The sequence below is a fragment of the Anser brachyrhynchus genome (genome assembly GCF_964034855.1).
Source record: "Anser brachyrhynchus genome assembly, chromosome: 2".
NCBI lineage: Eukaryota > Metazoa > Chordata > Aves > Anseriformes > Anatidae > Anser > Anser brachyrhynchus.
The window spans coordinates 53,622,072-53,647,592 of NC_137695.1; the positions used below are offsets into that span (position 1 = coordinate 53,622,072).

Sequence of the window (25,521 nt, forward strand, 5' to 3'; positions counted from 1 at the left end):
CCTTCCCTTCCCTTCCCTTCCCTTCCCTTCCCTTCCCTTCCCTTCCCTTCCCTTCCCTTCCCTTCCCTTCCCTTCCCTTCCCTTCCCTTCCCTTCCCTTCCCTTCCCTTCCCTTCCCTTCCCTTCCCTTCCCTTCCCTTCCCTTCCCTTCCCTTCCCTTCCCTTCCCTTCCCTTCCCTTCCCTTCCCTTCCCTTCCCTTCCCTTCCCTTCCCTTCCCTTCCCTTCCCTTCCCTTCCCTTCCCTTCCCTTCCCTTCCCTTCCCTTCCCTTCCCTTCCCTTCCCTTCCCTTCCCTTCCCTTCCCTTCCCTTCCCTTCCCTTCCCTTCCCTTCCCTTCCCGTCCCGTCCCGTTCCTGTCCTGTCCTGTCCTGTCCGCCCTGCCCTCTCCCTCTCCCTCTCCCTCTCCCTCTCCCTCTCCCTCTCCCTCTCCCTCTCCCTCTCCCTCTCCCTCTCCCTCTCCCTCTCCCTCTCCCTCTCCCTCTCCCTCTCCCTCTCCCTCTCCCTCTCCCTCTCCCTCTCCCTCTCCCTCTCCCTCTCCCTCTCCCTCTCCCTCTCCCTCTCCCTCTCCCTCTCCCTTCCTGTCTTCACTTTACATTACTTTCTCTGACCTAGCTTCTTCCTGGATGTCTTCCTAACCTCCTTCAAGAGGAGTTTTGCTACTGTTAGGTTAGAGATGTAAATTTCCATTCATTGGGCCCAGAACATTATGTCTTTCCTGCTTCACAGACCCCCTTTTTCTTCTGCTTCAGCATTCAACTTGTTCCCTTGTGAAAGGCACGTTGCCTAATGTGTGGCAGTGGAATGAAAAGAAATCTAATTTAAGATGTATCCAAGATGTACCCATGCTACATTATCATCCTGAGCCCAGTCCAAGGCTCTCAGATGAGGGTATCTCTGCACATTGTCTGCCTCAAAAATAGTACCAAGCTGGGTACAAACTGTGACTGCATTTCTGAAAGCTAAATGAAAACAGCTGGTATATAACTGAATAATTTAAAAGGCTGTTGCTCAGGTCGACTGTTTTGAACAAGTGAGATTGCTATGAAACCAGGCAAGATCCAACTGCACGATCTCAACACCTCACTGAAACCTCTATACACAGTTCAAACCACATCTTTCAAATGAGTAAATCTTGCTCTATCAGAGAAAACATAACAGTCACTTTTTGTTTCAGCCTCCAGCCTGAAGTTTGCGACTGCCTGCAGCTGATGGTCTGCCCCTCTCAAGAAGGAGAAGCAACTACCAGAATCGTTCCAGGACCACCTAACTGCTTAAGCTATAATTACCTTAGTGGGATGGTTACTAATGATGGTGCATTGAACAGACATAAAGTGGCTCGTATGCTGATGATAGCAGGTTAAAGAGAATGGCAGTTTAAAGGGGAGTCTGGGCATTTCTCCAGACTTGAACACCTGGATCTGGATTGTTTTACTCCCATAAAAACAAATTGACATACCTTGAAAATTGGCAGAATTTGAGTTAGGGAATGGTATCATTCAGAAATGTGGCACTTGAAGTACAGCTTCTCACATGAAGTTATTTGTTCAGATTTACTCAGGGTGCCAAGAAAGGCACAGCAATTTAACATTTATGTGAGGTAGGCCCTATGCACTCTACATAGGAGTACTTACATACTCTAATTGTACATTATTGTAGGGCTTAATTTCCAGAGAGGGACATATTTTTAAATATGAAAGAAAACAACAGGATTACTTTCTAATGGAAGAACATGCACAGTGCATGTATTACTAAAACTTATAGTTCTAGCTTTAGCTATAGGGAAGCAAGTGGTACAGGGGATCAGAAACAGGCATCTTAAAATTAATTCCTGGTCTTCCTGCAAACCTTGTCTAAGACAACATGATCTGGAAAATCTTGTTATGCTGCTTTCTTTTGGATTGGCATCTCATGCTGTGAAATATGAGCTATATGTAAAAGCAGATATGTTGAAACTGTTTCACCAGGTGTAATGGTTTTCTAAGTTACTATAAACTGTTTGCAAAATGCATGATGTTTCTAGAAGACAGGGCAATGGAACTAAATTAGAATAAACTTTTACGTTCTCATTCAGAAATAGGCGTAATCCTGGATATTTTATCTTTGGTTTTGTTCTCTTGGAACAGTTTTTTTAGGGAAAAAAGTGTGAAAATGTTCTTTTGAGTTCCCTCCTCACTTTTAAGAGCTCAAACATGAAGCCTTATAAATAGAGTCCTTTGCTTCCCTATTCTAAATTGAAAATGCATACTAGTGCTCCAGAGTCGCTTGCAAATGGAGGGTCATAAACTCCAGCTCAACTTATCTAAACGGTTTATTGTGTGAAAGATACACACTGTGAGTTAGACTTTGGCTGACATATTCAGTGATAATTACATAGTGGGAGCTTCCTAATTCCATTAGAAAATTGTTCCAGGTTTAGATAGAATGAAATCATAGTGTCTTCTCCTTTTCTCCCCTGTTACATTTTATTATTGCTGTTATGTAGTTGTTGCTGCCCTTAGTCATAGATCAGCATCTCATGTCCTTGGGGCATGATGATTACAGGACAAAAAGGGAAAACCCATTTCAGATTGCTTATAGTTTAAAGGTAGGACAGAAAAGCAGCAACAGAAATGAGTAGAAAACAAAATAATATTGCTAGTCAGTATGGCAGCACTTATCACACCACAGCAGCAGCCTGAGCTAGCTGCTCTTTTGTTCTTTGCAGGTATCATAGCTAAAGACAGGTTTTAACAAGGGGTTTGGAAGAGAACACACATAAACTTGCACCTGTGAGCACAGACCTCTTCCTCAGCATTTGTCACAATGAAGGAAAATATAGAATCATAACAAGCAAACAGTTAAGATGCTGAGATGGTGAGGCGATTACAGGCAGCTTGCTGCTGTTGCATGGGAACAGTACAATACTTGGTAAATGGATGGCGGTGGTAGTGCTGGGAAGGATCTTGAAGCAGGATGACTGGTGAAAGAGGGTCAGGGGCGAAGAGCACAGATTGGGTTATTATGGTCATTCAATCAGAAAGACGGCTACAGCTGATGGGTAGTGGATGCATTTTAGAGTTTCATTACTACTACCGTGACTCTAGCACTCAACAGAGGTTGTGATATCTCATGGCCTTAGAGAGCACAAGTAGTTTACAACTAGTTTTGTAGCCTCATCCAGAGGATGCTGGATGCCAAGTGGCAGGTCTAAAGCTTTGTGCCTCTGTTTGTGACTGATGGGTCTGCTGGTGACCCAAAATTAGGTTAATTCTAAATTGCCTTGTAACAATTATGGTGTTATTAAAGAATGGGAAGTTATATCACTTTAAATTCAAATTCCCATTTAATAATATTACTTGGTAAAATGGGATGTGTCACAAGTACACTAAGGTATAGTTAATGCTCTTCTTCTGAGTAAGTTGCAAACATGTGCAGCAAAGTGTATCCATAAAGAAATAGCCACATGTGCATATTTACAAATCCCTTTTTCATCAGGGTGCTCTGAGAACAATAATGATGACAAAAAAAAATGGGCTGGTTTCATGTCAGGGGGATTGATTTAGATCAAAGTCATTAAAATCACCAGTTTAATCCTGATTTAAATTGTCAGGATGAAAATGCTGATTTAAATAATTGATTTTCGTCTTGTGTTGCTTTTGTGTATTCTAGTTTTGTTTTTTTTTTTTTTTTTCTAAATAGAGGATGATTCTTATTGGCTGGTGCAATTCAGTATTTCCTTTCACTAAGCATGAGGATTATGTATGCACTATGTATATATTTAAGTATTTTAGCATATATTTACCTAGATTCTTAATTTGTATACTTCTGTAATGCTAGAAAATAACTAATTAATATTTTCTTACTTTCTGAAAATGATATTTATTTTTTCCTCATGCATTGATTCAAACTGTATTTGGAAGACAATTTAGACTTTCATTGTAGAAAATGTAGACTTTCAAAATGCATAAAATCCAGAGGGAAAAGGGGTGCTAGCTAAAATATGCTGTGCAGCTAAAAATAGTTTTGTTAGAACATATTTCTTTTAAAAAACAAGGTACAGATCTGCTGTGAATGTCTGACTTGTAACTATGACCTGTTATGTTACTGGGATGTTACTTGCCTGTGTCACCTAACTGTGTAGGTTGACATTGCTAAAACCTTCAAAGGCCTGTTTCAGAGCCAGGTCCAAGTTCAGTAAAGCTGAGGTCTGAGCTAGGAGAAAGATGAGGAAGTCACTGGGAATGGGACCCCTTGAAAGGTCAGTGGTGGCTCCTCCATCCAAGCTGGTGTCAGTGGAGAGTGTAGGAAGGAGGAAAAGCCACCAGCCATAATGAGTGTCCAGGATAAGGACACGTTGTCCCAGTTCAGAGCTTGCTGGTGGAGGCTTGTAACATCACTTTTTACTAAAGTGGGTTATTGGTACCCCAGCACTGTCATCAAGTCTGGCATGAAAGCACTTCTGCAGAGTGAGTCCTGCCTAACTTTTAAATTACATAGATTGCATGTGATTGAAGAGCTGAACTGTCACTGTGTCTTTCAATATTTTAGAGACAGACTTCTGTGTCTTATAATGCATTTTAGCCTAATTGAACATGAAAAAAAATGGATTCTTCTACTTTTAACTCCTGTTGTTCTCTTTTTGTGCTTTGGCATTATTGTGATACATGCAGGAATGAGGAGGACTCCCTGGAGACCTGGTTGATGGAGAAGGTTCTTGATTTGATGCACTTGAAAGTATAATTTATTATATTTCTGACATTGAAGAAGGCATTTGTATTTATTTATCAGCAAGAATGCAACAAAGTTCTGTGATGCTTTCTTTTTCAGTTTTAAATACATTTACAGAGTCTTTAATAGTCTTTTGGATATGGAATAATGAAGGAGAGAGCTCTTACTTTGCGAAGTAGCACATAAACTGTATCTTGAACATACTGCTTTGTTAAATGAACGAGGCAATCAGGATATATATGTATTTAACCTTTCATCCTATTAGAAAATATTATGAAGTTAAGCATACCAGTGGGTAAGTGTTCCTTTAGGTAGTAAAGCTACTATGGCTGTAGCTACAAGTCCCAAAGCTTGGGTGAGTTTGGGTGAATATATTTGGAAGGTCTGTCTGACCCTCAGTGTCACACATACACCTCTATATGTGATAAAATAAATGTAAACAGATCGGTGCATTCATCACAAGCTAAACATCAAAGTTGCCATAAATAAATTCCAAAGCATGTAAAATGTACACAAGGCAGATGGTTTGAATTATAAGGGACAATGTTAAGTAATAATCATTTGAAGTTTTCCCTAAAATTGTTTAAAAATTTCTTATTCATCTTAATTTGCTTAGCTGAGGTAGTTTTAAGTATGAAGAAAGTATCAAATAGCCAGAAGCTTCTTTTTCTTAGAAAGACTGTTAACTTTACCTCTTGATTTCTGTGTAAGTCTGATTTCTTTGTTAATAATTCTGACGTGATCATCAAACCTAGCAAAAATAACAAAGTACTAATGAAGTCCTATCTAATCTCAGTCTTATCTGGCTATCCATGCTCATAATTACTTTCTCAAGTTTAAAGAAACTAATCATTTAACAAAGCCAACTGTATAAATGGAAATTAAAGAACAATTACTTCAGCACTTGCAGAACAAGCTACTAATTTCAGACGTGTTAACATTTCTGTCAGTGTGGTTCCAAGCGCCTGACAGCACCTTGTCTCTGTAAAGGCAGAGACACTTAATTTCTGACCATTCAATCTCAAATATAGAGTAACATGTAAGTATAGCAAGACATATATAGGAAACAAACGAAGAAAATTAGATAAAATTACAGAATTCCATCCTGTATTTATATGGTGATGAAAATGTTGTTAATGAGATTGTCTAGATGTGTCCTAGCCATGACTAACCCTCTCAAATGGTTATTCTGTAATGGACGGCAATTCTGTAGTTTGGATGTTTGTTGGTCCTAGTAACAATTTAAACCATTTAACTTCTAAAAGGAGATATCTCATTATAGATAGAAATCTCTAAATGGGGAGTGGGGTGTGGATGTTTAATAAAGACACTATTCTATTACATCCATCATGTCTTACAAAGCTGGAAAATGACCTCCCTTCCTTCAAAGAAGACCACTGTTTTTATACTTAATAGAGAAATACACAGTCCTCTTTACTTCAGAACATCCCGTTCCTCTGATCCTCAAATAGCTTCCATTAAGAACTTCTTGCCTTTTTCCTTAAGATATTGATTTACTACCAGCCCTGCCTAACTTTGACTACTACTGCAGAGCTCTCATGCAAAGTGTTTCTTTTATTCTCACTCTTTTTAGTTCAAAGTTGGCTCCAAATATTTATGCACAACAGATTCAGGTACCCAGTGTGTACAAGTCATAAAGATTTCATAAGATCTTCTGCACAAGTAGAACATACATTCATTTAATATGTACGCAAATAGAAGATAGGAAATTATTAAAATTCTGAGAGTACCTTTCTTGAAGGATGAGCTCTGATTAACAGCTGATAATCAGTACTCCAAGGTTTCCCACTGCATATCATATAGGAGATGAAAGAGGATACAAGTTGCTCTAGGCCTTGTCCATCTTACTGAATGTCATATTGGGGATTAGACTTAATTTGATTCATTGTGCTAAGATTTTTTTAACAAAGTAGCAGTTCAGATTAAAGGATAAATTAATGTATTATTCTATACGTATTAAATTTGATAATGTGTTCCCTTTGATGGTATCACAGAAATTACTTATGGTGATAAAATATTTCTTGTCATAGTTCAGTGGAATAAGAATATGCACTAGAAACCGCATTCCCAAAGTAAAGGTTTTTCAACTATTCAAATTGCTTATGATGGAAAGTAAACAAAATAATGTTGCCTCTTAGAGACTACTTTGGGTGCTGCTATAGAAGTCTTGCTGAATAAGTGAACCAATACAAACCTTTTAGATTCAACAGCAGAGGTAGCAGCACAAAGAAAGACAGCAAAAGCATCACAAGAAAATGAACCTTTGTGTTCTAGTCCTGTTGTCTTTTGATAGCTTGAAACTAGGCTTTAGTTGGCAGTAGCTGTTCTAAACGGGCTAACTTACGGATAAAATGTCCTAACCAGGGCCGTGTGCACCTGTGGCTCATGAGGTTTGTGCTTGCTCTGTCCATTGATGCATATGCAAGAGGCTTGAAGAAACAGGACTTAATCAGGCAGGTGAAGTGATTTTCCTTCTAGCAGAGCAACATGTAGCCTTGCCGTGTATAAGCAGATGCCTTCAGGACAGGTGATATGACTTAACTGTGGAAATGAGGGGGAAAAAAAACTTGTTTAACCAAGATACATATATAGATGGTATGGCTACAGCATGGGAATACCCTGCTGCTCCTTGGCTTCTCCCCTGTCTGCCTACACTGTAAGCACTCCTTGACCTCCCCTGCTGTTGAGAGGGAGGAAATTTGCCAGAAGATGGCTTTGTAGGCTCTGGAGGAGTAAGCCCTGTTTCAGCTCTACCTTGTCCTTCCCACAGAGCTACAGACCTTATTTGCTTGATTTCTTTCTATTCTGCATTTCTGCTGAGGCACCACAGGACAGAAAAATTGCTTAAATAGGAACACCAGAGACGGGAAAATGGAGACTGGCTCACGTATTTATTAACCACCTTTATGTTATTATCCACAGTGCACCCTGAGACTGTAAAAACATGCCTTGGTGTTTTTGGTTGCTTTTTCTTTCATACTCCTCCAATGAGAACACCTGAAGTGATATTTTACAAAGACTTGATGCAAAGTGCACTGAAACGAAGTGGAAAAGACACAACTGGTTTAACCTGGTTTTGGACTATGCCCTCGGTGGCAGCTTAAGTAACCTTTTCTGCTCTGATATCCCACCTGTGACATAGTTCTCTTCCATGTCTGAACTTGACCACTCTACTCAATAAACCTGGTTTACATGCGTACATTGATTTTTAAATGTAACTTTTTTCATCAGTAAAAGTGTAGGTAATTCTCATCACAAATAATTCTAAAACTGAGGAATAATACGAAAAGAGCTTCCTGGAGGAGTTGCAGAGTGTAATATAAGGCACCTGACAGCTCCAGTGGGGTTACACGAGTCAGTCACAGGGAGAAAAGCTAGGAGGTGCAGGGGTACTCAGAAAGAGAAATATTGATTACATATTTATTTATTTATTTTTTAATAGGTCCTATTACATAACTGAGGCCACAGCTATAGGTTTCTATACTTCTGCCAGACAGGAACAGATCTCCTACGCCATGACTCCAGGAATCCAAGTGATTTTAAAATGAAGTATCTAAAATGAAATAGAATGAAGTATTTGAGGGGTCTGGAGAACAAGTCTTACGAGGAGCGGCTGAGGGAGCTGGGATTGTTCAGCCTGGAGAAGAGGAGGCTCAGGGGTGACCTTATCGCACTCTACAGGTACCTTAAAGGAGGCTGTAGCGAGGTAGGGGTTGGTCTCTTCTCCCACGTGCCTGGTGACAGGACGAGGGGGAATGGGCTAAAGTTGCGCCAGGGGAGGTTTAGGTTGGATATTAGGAAGAACTTCTTTACTGAAAGGGTTGTTAGGCATTGGAATAGGCTGCCCAGGGAAGTGGTTGAGTCACCATCCCTGGAGGTCTTTAAAAGATGTTTAGATGTTGAACTTAGTGATATGGTTTAGTGGAGGACTTGTTAGTGTTAGGTCAGAGGCTGGACTCGGTGATTTTGGAGGTCTCTTCCAACCTAGATGATCCTGTGATTCTGTGAAGTGTGACAACAACCTGCAGTAACTTTAATTTTCTGCCAGGTGACTGGTTCGGTACACCCATGTGCAGAACTGATGTGGGTGGGGACCTGAAATTGTGATAACTCTTTATATAAAGTTATTTCTGTGTGCTTGTGACTGTGGTGTCTGTGTATATCATGCTTTAGGTATGGAGAACGATACAAGCCTGACTAATGATCTATGTAATCTACAATCCACTGTCATCATTTAACTGGGCATTTAGTCTTCTGATGTAAAATGTATCCTCTTTGTGGTATCTAGGAAGCAATTTTGGCTGTGTTTACTTCAAAGGACATTTTCTTCATCAGTTATATTTATTCAAAAGTGAAATATATTCTTGATTTAAAATGATATTTAAAGATGTTATGATGTTAGAATATTTGTATTCTTTTCTTGATGATAAAGCAAGAAAAGTATCTACCTTCACACTAATTTTAGCTTCAGAATTTTTATATTTCTCAGAATTCCTTATTAGGATAATAACTGGAATTACGCTGTAGGATATATAATGTCAATGCAATTTTCAGAAACAAATGTAGGTAGCAAACAATATAGCTAGACAAATTTCGTGACTAAAACAGGTTGAAAAATAGTCTGGTAAGCCTACACTGTCTAGAAGATCAACATCAGTAGGTTAATATTTGCTCTACAGCCTCTGATTCTGGTTAGTTATTGACACGACTTCCAAGAATTTCCGTTTTTCACAGCTATTTTTTCATTTTGCGTGATTAAACAAAATGACCTAGACTTTTCATGCACAGTTTTCTGTGAACATATTTTTAAATACCTCAGTTTCCCCGAAATTTGTAATCTGAATTAGCAGAATCTTTTTTTTTTTTTTTTTTTTTTTTTTTTTTGGAACAGAGCTTTCAATGAAGGTGGGAGAAAATGGCTTACAATGATTTTTTTTTTTATTATTATTATCTGAGTATTTGGGGCAGCCAAAGTACAAACCTCATGGACAGTGTTATTGACATAATGACATCATTTTAGAGCAAAGATAATTTCTCATAAGTCAATTCAGTGCTTTAAACTGGACTTTTCCATACAGTACATCTTCATGAAATAACCTATCACAAGAATGCTTTTGATATCTGTATCCAGGTGTTTCCAATATTTGTATCAAAATATAAAATCTGATTATTCAAATTTCACTAAAGCTCATAAACTTCTGAAACAGCTCTCACATGCGTATCACTTGTATAGGTGGGATTACAGGATGAATAATGCAAACCAGGCGTTTCTAAAGTTTTCACTGAAGAATATATCAATATTTAGGGCCTGTCTCTTTTTTGGCTTGGATCTTCTGTGATCACACATCTGTGCAAAGTGAGCTTAAGAAGAATTAAATAAATAAAAAAAAATGCTGTGTTGGAATTTAGATGGCTCAGGAAAGCTTGTAATAGGATGAGTGTCTTTACTTCAGGTCACTGATTTAAGTCTCCACTAGCAACAGCCAGAAGCTGTTAGAACCCAGTGGTGGGTTGGTGACCTATGAAATAAAGTAGTGGCAGGGAACCTCCTGCATTCCTTTGCCCGCCTACCTGGACAGGTCCTGACATGGGGGCAGCCTTTCCCTGTGAGCTGTGGAGCCCATGCTCACCCCTGCCCTCCTTCCTGTGGGGACAAGGGAGGTCAGCATCCAGTTCAGCAAACCCCATGTCTATGCCCATGGGTGTCATTGTCCAGCTCCTGCTGCCCTCAGGCAAGCTGGTGCATTTATCTTAGCAGGGACAGAGCAGAATCTGCCAGGGATGCATCCTGCCAGCAAAACTCCCTGCACACAGTTTAGTTTTATCCATTAACAGGAGATTTTCTTAGAATTACTGTTGTGGTAGCTGATCCTTTAAATCTGCAGAGACAACCAGCTGCAGCCTTTAGGTAGTCATTTCTCCTCTGCCTGGCTTTTATCTAGTAAATATTTACCTCTCATTATGCATATGGTGATTTCTCCAGGCTTTTCCTGTCATCACTGAGGAAGCAGCTTAACATTACCATCTCCCACACTCTTTTTCACTTAAGGAAAAAAAAAAAAAAAGATTACTGCCCTGTGAACGTATTACTCAGAATATTTATATGCATATAGTTGTAGTATGATATAAAAGAGTTATTGACTGATGAACTCCATACATTACTGAGTGCCTATGAAGGCAGAATCTGGAAATGCAGTGTGTTTATATGTAATAAATACAGAATTTGTAATTTGACCTTATAGGCAGAGCTTACTGACATTATAGGTCTCTAATCTGATTCCAAACAGTCCCATATTATGGATGACATTTTTCTTTCATGACACCTCTGGCCTTGTGTGAAGCACCAAATTTGCAGAGAATAGGCTTACTGGAGTTTTATTATTTTTAATTTGGCACTTTTTCTTAAAAATAACACTAGGCAGAGGAAAAAATGGGGAAAAATGGGTGGGAGTGAGTTTCAATGTTTCAGGCTGTTGCCTTTGGAATGTGCCGTGTGCTCGACCAGGGCTTGACCAGCCAGATATTTGCATGAAGCAATTTGCATGGGAGTTTGCAAGAGTGGGGCCTGAGAAAACATGCTTTTATTTATACAGTAATGACATATTATGTTTGGGTTTGCATGGTGATAGGCAGTATCAATATTGTTGTAGATTAAATTTTTTGAGTCATTCTACTGACATCTGGATTGAATCCCTACTGCAAAATCACAGGTTTAAGGAAAAAAATCTAATTTTCTGTTTTATCAATATTGATCAACATAGCGCCTCAACTTTCTTGAGGGAGCTCAAGCAATATCGCATTGCGACTCTGTGTCTATTCTTTTCACTCATTACATATAGAGATAAACTCATTCTTAGAAGACTGTCAATGGTGTTACAAGAAGTTCAGTCAAGCCCAGTAGCCTTATTCAGGTCTGGGACTCATCTAGAGTCTGGCATTAAAGAACAGTCTGTATTTTGATATATGCTTAGTAAAACAATGGAAAATGTTAGCAGGGTAGGCAGGCTTTTCTTTGTGTGTGTGTGTGTAAGCCGTAACAAAAGCAAAATAAATTGGAAGGACTGAATAGTTACGTTAATGAATATGGATCTATTTCTGAGATAAAGTGTTCTGTATTAGTCAAATGCACAAGTTTTTGAATAAATAACTAAAAGAATAGGTTTGTAACTTTCCAGTTTAGGTGTCATCTGCAAAATTTGAGAACAGTGGCAGTGTTCAGACTGATAATCATATTGACCCAAAGGATCACAAAGACAATTATAGAGGTTATAGGCAGAGGAGCAAAGAACAGTAATAGAGGTCACAGGAAAATGGAAGACCAGACAGTCAGTTTATCTCATGTCTATATTTACTACGCTGGTTTTACTGGAGCTGCCACAGTATTTTTGAGCTTGGGGTGACCTTGACACTTTGTGTAAAAACAAATTGTTCCATTGTCTTTCACCATGGCAGGTATTTTTGTCATACCTATTTCCATAGGAAAAGGGTCAAACTCATAAGACTTAGAGATGTGGAACACTGATACTCACGTGCCAAAGTCAAGGCCGCAGGACTGGGCTGGCTTGCTATGCCTCTGACCAGGAGGATGTCTCATTATTCAGTAGAAAAACCCTGTTGTGTTGGCGTGAGCTGAGTTCGCAAAGCAGCCCCGTGGTGGCTCTGGCAGACTGATGCTTGGAGAAGGCTTTCCCCACTTGCAGGATAGCAGGGAAGAATGGATTCTGGCAGGATAGCAGGGAGAAGCCTGCTATCCATCTTCTGCCCTTTCCCAGCCTGCACCCTTGTCCCTTCATTCACCAGCACTCTCCAGCTCTCCCAGAAAAATTGCCCCCTCGAGGTGCTCCAGTCCTTGCTGGACTTGGGGACATCCAGGGTCAGGAGGAGCTTTGTTCTCTCTGTTAAGCCTTTCTCCTACCCCTTCCTGCATGCAGGGGAAGCGTGCACTCTATTTCAGACATTTTTTTTTTTTTTTGAGGGCTACAGACTGTAACCACACCCAGGCCACATGAAGCAGAAGTGCATGTTTTTGGAGGACTGCTTATGTCTGCGGAGATGGGGAAGTCCCAAATTAGATTTTCGGCCAACCACTAAAACCCTATTGACTACTATTCATCTATCTGTCTGTCTGGTCATATTAATAAAGCACTAATATATGTTATTAAGCTACAAACTGGTATTTGATATGATAACAAGGTGTACAAAGCCCTCTTAAACTAGGCCAAGATTGTAAGTAGGACTAAAATTCTTTCCTGGTGTTGTAGTGTACATTTTCTGTATGTATCAAGACAAGGCTTTTACTGTCTGAATTCTGTGACTATTCAGCTGGTTGCTCAGATTTTTAAACCTAAGAGATCCCATTGAGTAAGACTCTAGTCTAGTGCATTTGCTAGTACTGTGGGGGCAATTTCTCAAAAGAAGCTATTAATTAGAAGGGCTGATGTTTTTATCAGCCAGAAAGGATAAAAAAAATCAATTATATCAGTTGAAAAACAACTTGAATTAACTTGAATATTGTCTGAAGGTGAGAATGATGGATAGTAAGAACAATATATTCAGAACATTGTTCTTAAATATTCAGAACTGCCATTTTTTCTAACAATTTTGAAGGTGTATATGTATTAGTCCAGATGCAGTATCTCATTGTTGTAGCTATGTTTAAACTTAATGTCACAGATTAAAATTTTCAGGAAGTAAGAAGCCCAAGATAATGTTTTAAAACTTTAAGGAGGAAGAAAATGAGGCTGAAACCAGAACTCTCCAAATTTACTCTTATTTTGACTATGACAGTCTTCTATTCGAGTAGTACTTGTATTTGTTTAAGTAGTAAGTGGGAACACAAATGTGGAAAAGTAATCATTTTGTCCCTGTCCATTTAACATAAGGTAGGCCTACCTATTTGTTCAACTTGCAATGGATCTTGTGTTCTTCACATTAATTCTTTGGGAGGAATATCAACTGCAATAGCAAACATCATATAAGGTCATATCTTGGGTTTCTACAATATGTATTAGAAGAATCTTACGCTACTGTGGGCAAAAACTGTTAAAATGGTACCAGTTTGTCACTGCCAAAAAAAAAAAAAAAAAAAAAAAAAGGAGAAATGGGATGAAAAAGAAGAAATAAAGGAATGCTCTGGTTTATATATATATAAAGGTTATACTAACAGGGTCTCTGAGCTAAGACTTCCCTCAGCTTGATCAAGATGGACCCTGGAAAAGATCAGAGTAGATTTCACTACCTTTTTTCTGGCTCAGGGAACACATAATGAAAATATAGGTGGTTGAGAATTAATTACAAATTTTAATCTCTTTTTCTAGAGTATGGATGTTGTGAACAATCATTAGGTGACTCAGAAGAACGGAGTGCTGGAAAGCTCATGTTTTTCTATCCCTCTTGGAATAATACTCTTTTTTTTTTTTTTTAAGAAAATGTTTCCAACATATGCATTTCCAAAACAAACATCCTATGAATTTGCTGAGTATGTGTCTCCAGATGAGAATATATACCCATGCCAAAACAATTCGTTCATTTTCAGGCGTGTCTGTCTTGGTCTTTACATTTACAGGAGCAGACTGACCTAATGATTTGATTAATGCTTTTAAAAAAGTGACTAATTGTGAAAACAGCCTCTGCATATAGAAGAATAAAACAGAAGGGGAAATCTAAAACTGCTAGGACAGCAAAACACAGAAGGTTCTTTGAAACATCTGCTAAGAGTATCTTTTGTCCATCTTCTGTTCCATTGTTCCTATCCATGGCAACATTCAAAATTCAAATTTCACTCATAATTGAGTGAAAATGTTCAAATGCTTTTGAAGGATGAGTAGTAGCTTACAGGGGAATGGGGTCAAACAACACTAAATAACTTTTTAATGCATTTTTTTTTCTCACAGTAACAGGAAAAAAATGTAGCTGATGTATGCTAACTTTTCTGAGAGTTCCCTCCTGAATTTTGTCATCTCCTCTGTGGTGTCTACTAAAACAGAAGCAACTGAAACCTCCTCCTGGAGCACTCTGTGGTAGTGGTTGAATAGATCTTGCTCAACCTGGATTTCTTCTACACAGCCAGGAACAAAAATCAGAAGGGATTATTACGTTGGTCTTCAAAGCCTGTGTCTTGAAAAATGCAGGTAACGACACTGGCAGTTTAGTCTGGAGAATTCTGCAGGTGATGTGCTTTTGGACTCCCCGCATTTCCAGCAGAATGGAACATACAAAGGAAGTCAAAAATCCACGTGTAGGACTGGTAATTGGAGGGGGGCAAGAAAGGCTTCATCAGTGCCTTTGTGCTGCAGTGTGCTGTCCTTTGCATTGATCTGGATAGTAGGTGCTTACAGCATCTGTATTAAATCTGGTGTTTGGAGGAGTCAGTCTTCACACCACTGCTGTGGCACTGATGCATGCTTCAAAATGACCATTAGCATGGCAACCAAACATTAAATGCCTGTCACAGCCCAAAAGACCACTCTGCTGGTGAATGTCAGGCAATTATGTGTTTTCTTGGTAAATGTAATGGAACCTAAACAACTTAATGTAAATAATCCCTCAAAGAGATTAAAACAATCCTGTAAGTGTATTATCTCGGCAGGAAGGCTTCCTGTTCTGCACAGCCAGTCTTGCTGTCAGGCACCCATTTATAAAATTAGCTCTACACTAATTTAATGTGGTGCCGAGACATAAAAACAATAATAATAATAATAATAATAATAATAATAAAGTAACTAGAAGTTAAAGCCAATCAAATTTTGATTTAAAGTATAGCACAGCTTTTGTTGTAGTTCTTTTGTTAAAGTAAGGGTTGTAGCTGACTCGCTTCTTAAGGGAAGTGACTATATAATATCACAACATTTTAGCAGAATGGAAAACCTTTCTGAAAGTTAGGCTTCAGAAGAATATGGCCTACTAGGATAAATACAGGTGAAACTGGATTACATTCTCTGTCTAGTTATATAAAAGGTCAAGCTAGAATATTTAATGACCCTTTGTGATCTTAAAAATCATGAATTTATGTCCAGTGAGTGAATTCCACTGAAGCTTTCTCCTTCAGGAGGGTTGGGAAGCGGAATGGGAAGTCATACAGACAGAAAGGTCATATATCTGAGACTGAAAGAATGTGGTTGTGCAGTGGGGGAATCAAGGATTTAAAAACTAAGCGTTAGGTAGTTTAGGCCACTTGTCTCCATTAGTTGGGATCAGGAGAGACTAGATCACTGCCCTCTGGAAATGTTTGAATGTTGGCATGCTATGAGCAACTTCCTCACCATTGTGACTTTCTTCAAAGCAGACACCAGCATGTGGAGCTCTCAGTAGATCTGAACTTGGCCACAGCTGTAGCAAAACTTAAATACAAAGACAAAAAGAAGAGTTAAAGATGAACAAATGATATGTAACAATCATTATTTTTACCCTTAGTTCTCCTTGAGTTAAAACCTGTGTCAGGGTCAGTCTTTCCATTATTTTGCAAGGGACCAATGTCAGGCAAAATGTAGTGTTGAAATCTGTCATTCTGCTTGCCCTTTTTTTTTTTTTTCATATTGGCGCAACATTGGCAATTGATCTCCATAATTTCCCAAACATTCCAAGACTTATTAAACTGAACATCACTGTGACATGAATCTCGTCACCCAGATATTTTCTAATGCAAGGATGCAAGGCATCTGGGGCTAAGGATTTAATGTTTATTAGAACTAGGTGCTGCCTAAAAGTTTTCCAGTTCCTAGCAGACCAAAGAGTAGGTCATATTCCACACAGAACATTCATCTTTCTGTTTACAGAATGCAGATATCAATAGTAGTACATTTTGTCTAATAATTGAAAATGTTAGTGTTTCTGCTGACAAGCCTATGAACGTTGTTAGGAGACAGATGCTTTATTCCTCACTTACTGTAAAATTATTTGAATTCCATCCATTCCAGATGTGGATTTTTCTGTAAAGTTTTTTTTTTTTTTTTTTCGCATAATTTTCTACACTCTAGAATTTCTATTTCACATTAATTATCATCAGTTGCTCCCTTTTCCTTTCTTCTTATGTATTCCTTTTTAATATTTAATGCTTGCCTTTACCTAGCCAATGAACCAGAAAGGGCTTTTAACCATTTTATTGTCTTGAATGCAGATGGCCAGTTATCCACCAAATAAATTCTTCTATAAAAAAACAATGTTTTGTTGACAAAACATTCTTTCTTTTTTTTTTTTTTCCCCTCATCCCTGCTCAATTAGCTCTTTAGTTACATATCAGCTGTGACTGTATTCTGTTTGTGCATATTGAATGCAATCAAGTCATGATTATGGGACCCTAGGCAACCAGTGGCTTCTGGTCCAATGATTAGTTAATCTTTATCCCCCATAATGATGTAAAAAGGTAGAGACATATCCTGTTTAAATACAATTTGTACTAGAAAATTACAATATGTGATTTATTTCTTTGGAATGAAACTTTTGCCCTAAAACTTCCAAGGGCAGGAGAAATCAGCTTGCAACTGTTGTCACACATTCTCAGCAAGTGGTACCTTTACACAACGTATCTTGGATAAAAAGACAAAGTCACAATCCCGTGAAAACAGGAGTTACTTCTGCATTTCAAGCTTTTCCAGAAAACGCTGCTCAGTGTAGTCCCTTTTAAGGTGTTTGCTGGTTATGCAATAATCCAGCTGTCCACTGGATTTGGGGTCATCTAAGAAAGAGACCCAGCAATACGCATAGGCAGAACTGGTCTTCAATGTATTGTCTGGAGATCAGTGCACGTTGCTGAAAATGAGCATGTGAAAAACAGAGAAAATAAGAATGGAAGTAATGGAAGGGCTACAGTGAAATCAATATTCTTCTTCCACCCATAAAACTAAAGGATTAAACAAACAAACAAACAAACAAAAAACTAATGTGTGGACCTGAAAAACAAAAACAAAAACAAAAAAACACCAACAACAACAACAACAAAAAATGAATAATAGAAGGATGGAAATAGTATAGGTGGAGAGAATAAAAATCTAGGATTGGTGACAGTCAGAAACGGAGGGAAAGTTGAAACAGTCTGTAGAAAACAATTTAGGAGGAAGTTATAAAAGTATTGTGATAGTTGCTCCAGAAGCACAGTGCTGAAAAGAAAAGTAAGTTGAAAGGAATTGTAATGAAGAATGGATGCCATTCTTTCATTCATGTGGCAAGCATGCCACATGCCTGGTGTTACTCTGTGTTACATGCTATCATTTCAGGCACATCAGCAAGCTAGAAGGAAAAGCAACAACAAAGCGCATTGATGCAGAACATGGGAAGATGGAGAAGAGCACACATGGTACATTGATTGCATGCAGCCTGGGGCAGCACGATGACTACAGCCAGTCCTTGGGTGGGTGTGAAGGGGACTGCCCACTGCAGGGGTGGCCTGAGTGAAATTGGCCTGGGAAGTTGTTTGGGCAAGGAGGAAGGAGCTGGGGACAGTTTCTCTGGGGCAGGAGGATAAAAAGTTTGACCCTGGGAGGATCCTGGGGGGGAAGTTATAAAGCATTATGAAGAACAAGGCTTTGAGGTTGACTGCATTGGGTAGGAGGGAAAGGTTTGAATGAAAGCTGCAAAACTAGGGGGAGAAGGAGCTGGAAGAAAGACTAGGTGGGTCGCTAGCACAAGATTAGAATGAAGGGAGAGGAAGGGATGAAGATGAGCAAGGGGAGTAGGAGGTGTCAACAGGACACCAAAGGATAAATAGTTTTGCCTCACTGTGCCCTCCCCATCCTGTTTTTCCCTCCTCTGAAAAAACACATCTCAACATCATCCTCTGTTTTCTAACTTTGACAAACCTAGCCCGCCGTGGCGGGTGTGTGCTGCCGTTAATTACCAATTCCCGGGCACTTCCTCAAGCTTTCTTTTGTTTTTAAGGAAAAAAAAAAAAAAAGCGAGCTGTCCGTGGGACATCTTTCAGGCCTGGCCAGCCTGCTCCGACGGGGTCTGAGGGCTGGGGGCTTCGGGCGGGGGGCGCACCGGGGGCGCCCCCAGCCCGTTCCACGGACAAAGGGCGGCACCCCCCCCAGCAACACGGCCCTGTGTCCCAGCCCGGGGGCGAGGAGGAGGAAGGTGGCTGGCAGCCTCCCCCCGAGGTGAGGTGCCTTGCCGCTCCGCACCGCGCTGCTTTTGTCTCGGGGCGAGCCCGCCCCGCCTCTCCAAACTTTCGGGGGGACCCCGACGGCTGCCGGCGAGGGGGTCCCGTGGGAGAAGCCCCGTGGGGGCGGCCGGGGGGCAGGTGAAGGGCCGCGGGCAGTCCCTCCATCCCCTCCAGGCTCTTTGGGACGGATGCGGTCTGCCCCGGCTCTGCGCAACAGGTAGGGATGCCAGGGGCTGGCCGCGGCGGCTGTGGCACGGAGCCGCCGACGGGAGGTATTTTGTTTGTTGGTTTTCTTTTTTTTTTTTTTTTTCGTGTTACGATCTCGGGAAAAGTACAAAGGAGAGGGAGGAGGAGAAGCAACAGTCTTCCCAAATTCCCCTTTAGTTGTTTATTTATGTACTTCCCGTGTCCATGCAGAAAGGGTTCATTTCGCAACTCCGGAGGTTTTCTTTCTCCTTTTCTTTCTTTCTTTCCTTTTTTTTTCTTTTTTTTTTTTTAAAAAAAACTTATTTTCCTTTACGTCCTGCTTTGCCCGTCTCATTCCTGGAGATCAAACTGACCGAAACCAGCTACCCAGCGCCTCGTCCTCACTGACAGTCGGGGGAATCCAAACAAAGAGGTGCATCTACCGGAAATAATGATTTGAGAGATGTTTCTCCCCCTTCCCACCCCCCCCGCCCGCCTTGAATTAGTACTATTATTTATTTTTTTTCTTTCGGGGAGGTTCGGTTGGAGGGAAGTTTTGCGCAGCAGACGGGGCCGGGGCTGCTGCGGACTGGATGGGGAGGGCGGCACGTTGCGGGGGGGCGCGGGCAGTGCGGGACCCCGCCGGGGGCGGGGGGGGGGGGGCGCGGGCGGGGACCTGCCGCCGCTGCCGGCTCTTTGTCTGCTCGGGCAACTTGAACAAAAGGCGAAACTCGGATGAACTCTCTCCATCTCTCCCTCTCCTCGCCCGGGTTATCTCAGCTGCGGCAACTTTAAGCCGGCGAGATTTCCCCAACTTTCCCGCAGCTCCCTAACGGCGGGCAGCCCCCCTCCAGGCTCCTAAGGCAGCACTTTGAGGACAGGCGAAGGTAGGTTTTGTCTCGGGGCTCATTGTTCTCTCCGCGCTCCCTCATCACCCCCCCCTACCCGCAAGCCGCGCTCCGGCTGGGGCGTGCGAGGAGCGGGGCTGCGGCCGGGGGGCTCTTTGTGCCTCGGGGCACTCGCAGGTACGGCTTCGGGGGTGCCGACCTTGTCCCCCCACGCAGACGCTCCTGTCTTCTTTTAATACCTTTTGAATTTCTTTCTGGGCTGGTGGGCGTTTTGGAGGAGCTGGCGGAAAGGAAAGCTGAGCAGGGGAAAAACTTATCGGAGCCCGGGGGCTCCGCTGGGTCCCGGGGGCTCCGGGGGGGTCCCGCTGCCGCTGAGCGCCTGGCCCCGGGAGCGCCCGGCCAGGCTGGGGGGGTCGCGTTATGAGGGGGGCTTCGTTCTTCTCAGTGCCTTCCTGGTGGTGGGGGGACAGGGGGAAGAGTCGGGCCCGTCCCTGCCTGTCTCCTCTTGCGCAGCACGGTTTGTTTCATCCCTCCCAAAAAGTTTCGTTGCCTTGGGTTTTGTTCCGCTCTTTCTGGTGTTCGCGCTCTCCAGGCGAAGCGTCGCAACTTTCTGAAAACTTGCTCGTGCTCTTTTGGCTTTCCTTGATTCTCTTGTTCTCCTCTGAGCCCTCTTTATAGTTAATTTAGTGTCTTCTTATTCCCCCGTCTATTTTTTCTGTGCTATGTAACAACTGCCACTTTTCCTCATTTTTCATCCCAGCCATTACTTCCCTGGGCTGTTTTGTTTTCCTTCGTTGCCCATTTTCCCTCTCCCTCCTCAGATCTCTCAGATTTTCTGAACTCTCTACTTTTCCACCTTTCCCCATTGTCACACATTCTCCTTCTTTCCTGGTCTTTTCCACCTATTCTTCTACCTATATGCCTACTTGCATTTTCTATAAGTCTTCTTTTGCCTACATTTCACACGTCCTCCACTGCATGCTTAGATATGCTAAGGTTTCCCCTGATGTCAAACAAAGATCAAAGTTTCTTCTCGTTCCCTCTTCCAAAATTAATTCTTCTGTGGTCTGCTGTACACGCATGTTACTCAGTTACATGGACAGAACTTCTAACAAAAATTCTTGTGCATCCACTGCTATTCACCTTCTACTTTCCTCTAGTCTTTATCTCTGTCCACACTCACCCTTCAGTCTCTAAAAAGCTTCTCATTCCTCTCCCTTGTCCTTGACTTGAAAGCTTGTGCTCTCCCCCACTCCAGCTTGGCAGACCCAATGCTGTTTTTCACATTGTTATTCCCTCCTGTGCAGAGTACTCAAGCTTTTCTCTCCTTTCCTCATATTCCCCTTGCCAACCTAAGCAAAAAGTTGTTGTTGGTACTCCTGAAGGGATGACAGAGGAGGAGTACTGGCATAGGCAGGCACAGCTTTGGTTGCTTTGGCTTGTTCCTTGCTGGGTCAAGTGTCAGCAGGTGAGATTGCAGCCAGAGCCCCAGCGATGCTCGCTCTGCTGCTGGGTGGTGGGACATTGAGCTGGGGCTAGAGGGGGGAGAAAGATCACTGTAAACAATGTCATTACTTCTTCCCTCAACCATCCCAATGCAATTCCGTTCAGAGGCAAGCTTTGTTTTTGCTTCTTGTGGCTTTTTTTTGTAGACTCATTCTTTTCGTACGTTTTGAAATACCTGCCAGGGCAGGTGAAGAGCCTTTATGTTCCTTCCTTTCTTGGCACTTTGGTGCTCTCTGTGTTGTAAGACTGTACAATGTATAGAGAAAAATGAAAGTCCTTTTCCTAAAGCATTGGAAGTACAAAACCGACAGCATCCAGTTTGAATCTTCTGTTACACTCTAGTCTGGAGATGTTTTTGAAGTGAAACACCGTCACAGGGCTTTGAGCTCAGTATGTGTCTAAATCTGTGAAGAAATATGTGTTTGAAATTATTCCGAAGAATGTAACTTCGTGTTAGTGTCCAAGTGGTGTGGCAGAGTCACTGTGCTGAACTAAAACTTCTTCCTCTTACTCAAACAGGTCAAAATATGGTCATCGGGAAAATGGGATGCTTACCAAAATTGTCGGTCTGTGCTAGGTGCCATACTGCGTTGTCCTTGGAATGGTGGAATACAACTTGGGTCTCCTCAGGGATTACTGACGTGGCACAAACTGTACCACGCAACTACCAAATGCGTTCACCTTTTGGATATGTATGTAAGTTAGTGTGCTACTGGAAGAAGATGAAGAGTCTCTTGCAGAAATGTGAGGATAATGTAGAAAATGCTGCTGCAAACCATTTGGATTATATTGCCATCTGACATTGCGGTCCTGCAGCTAACAGAAGGTATGCTTCTCCCTGACTGTTGCAAAAATACTCTGTCTCATACATCAAAACACTAAGTGCATTGTCTTAATTTTAAACAAACATGCTTTTTAACCTTTTTTTTTTTTCTTTGCCTTTTTGCTGAAGTCTACCAATAGTTTTGAGTTGTATAATCTGACACAAATGCCTTCCTAGTGGCTTGGCAATGTGTATATCTTAAATGTAAAAGGAAAAAACTGAACGTGGCAATATTTTGTTTTCAGAGTTAACTGATATTTTCAAGGTAATAACTTCTTTGGGTCTAGGAGAGCTAGTAGCTCTCGAGAAAATATGACTAATTAACTCATCTTAAAAGTAAGTTAGAAACAGTTTAAACAAAGCATTTTCCACAATTGCATTCTTCCAAATAACCTACTTCATTTAAAGGTGTCTTACTATTTTGAGTTGAACTCAGGAAAACAACCTGATACTTTTTGATGCCTCTTCTTCCAAATAGTGAAAAAATGTTTTATGGATAATTCAGGTGTAAGAAATAGAAGGATTTCTCTTCAAATTGCAGGAATCATTTTGTTTAATATGTTTTTTAAGTATCAATTTAAAGGACTTCTGCAGACTGTTTGCATCTCAGATGTTCTAGTGCTGTGAAAGTGTCTGGGTTGAAGACATTATTATAAGAGATAACTGATGTACAAAATAGAAATAAAAGCTAGCAGAGGAAACAAGCTGTTAAAGAGTTATTCTTGAACACCAAATTATTCATGAATCTAGATTAAGTGTTAATCCAACAATGAGGAAATCATTGAGCCCCTTAGTGAACTATTGAAATCACAGAGCAAATATTAAAATGATTTAAAATCTGATCTTTTATACTTGTTTTGTGTACTTCTTATGTATAGCCGAAAATGAATGACATGAAAATTGTTGCTTTTGCTGTGTATTTTTACTCATCTGATTGGTTCAAGTCTAGCCTGTATGTAGGGCAGACAAGTATTTGTAATCTTAAGAAAAGTGCTGAGCTGGCTGCCCTACTTTGGAGCAAAATAGAAATCTGAACAAATAATCACTTGTTATCATTTCCAGTTGTAAATAGAGATACAAGAGACAATAAATAGAGTACTAATTTTCTGGTTCTGACTTTTTAAATCAAGACCTACTCTTAATTTTCTTGATTATTAAGGTTAAGCTTTCTGTTACTTTCTAAAGACAATTAATGTACTTTTAGGTATGATTCTTAGTATTGGTCTGTGTTGGTACTTTTTTAAACTTTGCGTGACTTAAGTTAGCCTTATGGAAGTCTTTAATTTGAAGTCTCAGAAAAGGAAAGTCCTGAGCTGTTGGTGGAAAGAGGAAAAAAAAAAGTGAAAAATGGACTGTGCTGGATGAAAGTATTTAGAGCTGCAATCTAGCATCATCTTAGAAAAAAAGCCCAGTCATTACATTTCTGCATTTAATTCTGTATTTAATGGAAACCAAAATTGTGATTTCGTTGTTGTTGTTCTTGCTTTCTGTGTGGATTCTCCTTATTCAGTTTCTTATGCATTTGCATCTCTTTTTAAAACCTAATCTGGACAGTGGTAATTCTTTGTAACAGAAAAAATACACTTCATTTATCTGTATGAAAACCATTCATTTTCATCAACACTAAAAACTGAAATAAATTTTTACCTAAAGTTAATGTAAATAGGGACAACCATTTATCTTAGCTTAATTTGAGAGTTTAGGTAGATTGAATGCCACAGGTTTCATGAAGTATTTTGCAAATTATTAGATATATTTGTTTTTGTTTATACCTGGAATATTTCGGACAATGATAACTTAGTGACAGAACTGTTAAGATATAGAGAGGAAGAATACAATTCATCTGTCTTCCAGTTATTTTGGACTACTTCCCATAAAACAAAATGAAATATTCTCATATTCTGAGATAAGATCAGAGGGGAAAGAGAAAGTATGGTCAGCTAGGAAACATCTAGCACAATAGCTGCCTACTGGGTAGGTGTGCTGTGTTGGTGTGGGGCAAGGCATACTTTCTGCTGATGCTGTGGTGTCTCCAGGCAGGGCACGCTGGAGCATTCCTGCACCTTTTTCCTGGGAGGAATCCTAGCAAAAGAGGCAGTGGGCTTGCAGAGGGATAGAGGCTCAGTGCTGTAGTGAAGGACCATCATCCTGGGACGAGTGATGGGGAGAAACTTCACTAAAAGAGGCAGGAATCAGCCCTACTTCCTCCAGTGGAAGCTGCTTTTGAGGAACTTGGGGAACTGCTGCAGGGGAGGAGGGCTTCAGGCATGTGAGCTGTGATGCTGTAGCTCCATAGAAGGGTGTGAAAAGGGTTGTTCTGTTGGTTTGTGGTTGCAGTCGGTCCATTGCTTGCTTTGCTTGTGGCTGTCCTAGAAGGAAGTCCTTGCAGGCATCGTGGGCTTGGGGCTGAGCTCTGAACTCCTGCTCACAGATCTACCCTGGGGTGTGCGGTAGTTAAATTGGTAGCAGAACTTTCACTAACCAAATTAAACCAAATTCAGACTTTCAGAGATGCGGTTCCTCCTTTCAGCTGTGCTCTCAGTTAAGAAAGTTTTTTAGTCAGTGTAGTTTGTCATGTGAGAAAGTGTCTTACCCCATTTAGCTGAAGAGGGAATAACCTTGGGGATGTCTCAGGCCAACAGAGCACGCAAGGAGAAGAGATTTAACAGGCTGCAAGAAGTGCTTGTAGTGTGTCATTGGTGGGTGAGATACAGTTTTGGAGTTGTGAGGAGTGGGCAGGGAGAAAAGGGCAGACTCAGTAACTTCTGTATTTTTAGGCAACAGATGGAGGAGATGGTATATAGAATATCTTCCTGCAGAAGAATCCGTAGGAAGCTAGAAAGAAAAGTGCAATAAGGACTTCAAGTTTTCGATTATTCTTTCCCTTTAGCTGAAGTAATTTTTTGGGGAGAATGAGCTCCAGAGCTCCCAGGCAAGATACACATTTCCATAGACCCGTGTTTGTCTTGCTGGTTCCTGTGCCAAAACATGGACAAGTACACTTTCCTAAAGGACTGCTGCCTTTCACCCTTCCACAGGGAGTCCGCAGCTCCTGACAGTGCAGAGCAAAGAAGCTTTGCCAGAGCATCCTCTGCAGCATGAGGAGGTGCAACGTGATTCTTGAGTAAAATTTTGGGAGGCAGCTTTTGAAAATATGATTGTTAGCCCCTGAAAGGACCTCCAAACAGCCTGAGCATTGTGTAATTGTGAGGGGAATGGCAGGGGAAGCACTGACTCTGAGCTCCTCACTGGGAAGGCAAGGTGGGAGCTGTGGGACAGGGCCCCTCTGCTTGCAGGTGTCTGGAACAGCTTTAAAGTTTCTGTGGATGCAGTGGAG

The 25,521-nt window shown here is 41.0% G+C and overlaps 1 protein-coding gene across 21 annotated transcripts in view; it reads left to right on the forward strand.

Moving 5' to 3' along the window:
* Window positions 1-17,181: 17,181 nt before the first annotated feature.
* LOC308188779 (uncharacterized protein) overlaps window positions 17,182-25,521 on the forward strand; it is a 293,230-nt gene continuing 284,890 nt past the window's right edge. For 5 of the 21 annotated variants that reach the window (XR_013945744.1, XR_013945745.1, XR_013945746.1 and 2 more), the window contains exons 1-2: window positions 19,584-19,894; window positions 21,881-22,187. The gene's annotated coding sequence lies outside the window, so the exon portion shown is untranslated. The other 16 variants (XR_013945743.1, XM_080578191.1, XR_013945753.1 and 13 more) reach the window with 14 other exon arrangements.